A 2,597-nucleotide genomic window follows, 5' to 3' on the forward strand; every position below is an offset into this window, starting at 1 on the left:
AATAGACTGAATAGCTGCAGCAATCCTGAGAAAGAACAAAGTAGGAGGGGTCAATCAAAGGACTTGTATGCATGCATATAAGCATAATCAATGGACACAGACACTAGGGGGGTGAAGGCTCAAGTGGGGGGGGGCAATGGAGGGATAAAGACACATATGTAATACCTTAATCAATAAAGAAAAAAATTATTTGCCCATATACATGTGGTTTTATTTCTGGGCTCTCATTCTGTTTCATTTGTCTGTGTGTCTGTTTTTCTGCCAATACAATGCTGTTTTGATTATTAGAGCTCTGTAGTATATTTTGAAGTTAGGGAGTGTGATAACTTTGCTTCATTCTTTTTTCATAGGATTGCTTTGGGTATTTATGGTTCAATACAAATCTGATAATTTTTTGTCCTATTTCTTTAGAAAATTATGTTAGGATCTTGAGGGGGATTGCCTTAAATCTGTATATTGTTTTGGGTAATATGGCCATCTTAACTGTGTTGATTCTTCCAATCTATGAACATGGAATATCTTTCTATTTCATTGTGTCTTTTTTTGTCTGTTTTAATAATGCTTTGTAGTTTTCAGTATATAGGTCCTTCACATCTTTTATTAAGTTTATTCCTAGGTATTTTATCCTTTTGGCTGCATTTGCAAAAATAATTGTGTGTTTTTTCCATTTTTTTCCTGAAGTTGCATTGTTAGTATATAAAGAAGGCATAAACTTTTTGTATATTGATTTTGTATCCTATAGCTAGACTGTATTTGTTTTTTGTTTCTAATAGTTTTTGGTGGTGAAAATTTAATTGAAGGACTGTACATAAAAATTTAGATGCCATTGTTGATATCTATGTTTCAGAAAAAAGAAATTTATAAGAATAAGAAAAAGAGGGTGTCAAAGACACAGGTCATTTCTTGGCAGCGGGGCAGATGGAGAAGGCAGGAGAGGTTGTGGGTATATACTAATGAGTCTTTATTGTAGAAGCCAGTGGCCACATAGCCATCAGACAAAATATTCTTTTACAGCAAAGTCTCATATACAGACAGGCATCTGGACGCCGGCTGGTGAATGGATACAACTTTCTCACAAAGCATCATTAGTCTGTACCCAGAGCTATTATCTGAGCAGCTGCACGCTGCCCCTTAGACTCACTACCTCACATCATAGCAGTACTTAAGCTCTCTAGCTCAGCAGTTTTTCCTGTCTCTCCTGTCCAGCACACTGGCTGGATAACATGGCAGCTATATCTGAGCTCTCTATGAGCTCTTAGCCTTCCATCATTGCAGTATCAGCTCTCAGCTCCTTCTGAGCTCTCCTCTTTCCTGCACACATAGGAGTTACATTCTCTGTGCCCATTGTCTCACTTTTCTGAGCTCTCTAGCTTCTGCTCTACCCAGCTGCTTTCTCTCTCTGCTCTCTAGCCTCTCTCTGGTCAGTAACCTGTATACATTCCAGAGACAAAGAAGGCTAGTTGCCAACAGTGACATCAATCATTTGGGTTACAGAAGGGCACAGTGTACCATATGTCCTCACACCCCATCGTGGTATCTTGGCCTGATTACGATTCTCTGGCTCAGAGTCCTTGAACATCCCATTTAGGCTCATGCCAGAACATCCTTGAACATCCTGGTGCACGAATAACAAGGCCTCTGTGCTCTCATTGGCGTGGTTAGCACAGAGGGTCCTCTAGGACCCCTCCCTTGGTCCAGAGATCAGAAGCCTGCCCCTGCCTCACCTGGAGCACCCTCCGCCTCACCACACCTGGTCTTCCTCATGTCCCTGCCCTCAGCTGGGTGGTGAGCAGGCCCTGCTCCTGCTTTCTCACCCCTGGCAAGCTTTGGACAGATCGTTTAACCTTGGTTTTATTGCTATTATCAGTAAATATGGAGCTAAAGTACATAATTACTTCTATGCTGCCTAGCTATAAAATTTTATAGTTATCAAATGTGAAAATTGGGAAGCATTACTGATTTTTCAGAATATTGCATTAACTAACAATACATCAGTTTCACTCTGCTCCTATGATAAAAAAAAAAAAAGAATTCTAATAGGCAATGGGGGAAAGAATAGCTTAGTGCAAAAGAGGGAAGCTTCCTGTTTGTTACTGAAGCACAAGCTTCCTATTTGTCACGTCCTCAGTCTGGCTGTGTAATGCAAAACCCAGGTAGGAAAGAAAGAAGAAAACAAATTTTGTGTCTTTGTCTTTTTATTTCTCTGTTTTTGTTAGACAAATGGGAGGGGGGTATAGTGGTTAGGGGGAATGTTAGGTAACAAAGAATGTGTGTGAATAAGAGCATAAAATTAAGAAAGCCTTTTTTGAAATTGAAGGGCGTGCGGGAGGAGGAGTCTGGCCGCTGGGCTCCGGGATCCCTCCGCGCCCGCTCCGGGATCCCTCCGCGCCCGCTCCGGGATCCCTCCGCGCCCGCCGGCTCTGAGTGTCCGGACCGGCTGCGGCTGCGTGGCTGGCGGCGGGCCGAGGGGTGCCGGGCGGCGACCCACCACGGGGGAGCCCTTCCCCCGTGGTCGGCTCCCCGCCTGCCCACACTGGGGCCGGGGGTCCGTGCGGCCCTTGGGGCCTGGTCTGGCCGGGGGGCTGGGGCCTGCATGG

Source organism: Myotis davidii, unplaced genomic scaffold, assembly GCF_000327345.1.
Source record: "Myotis davidii unplaced genomic scaffold, ASM32734v1 scaffold909, whole genome shotgun sequence".
NCBI classification, from domain to species: domain Eukaryota; kingdom Metazoa; phylum Chordata; class Mammalia; order Chiroptera; family Vespertilionidae; genus Myotis; species Myotis davidii.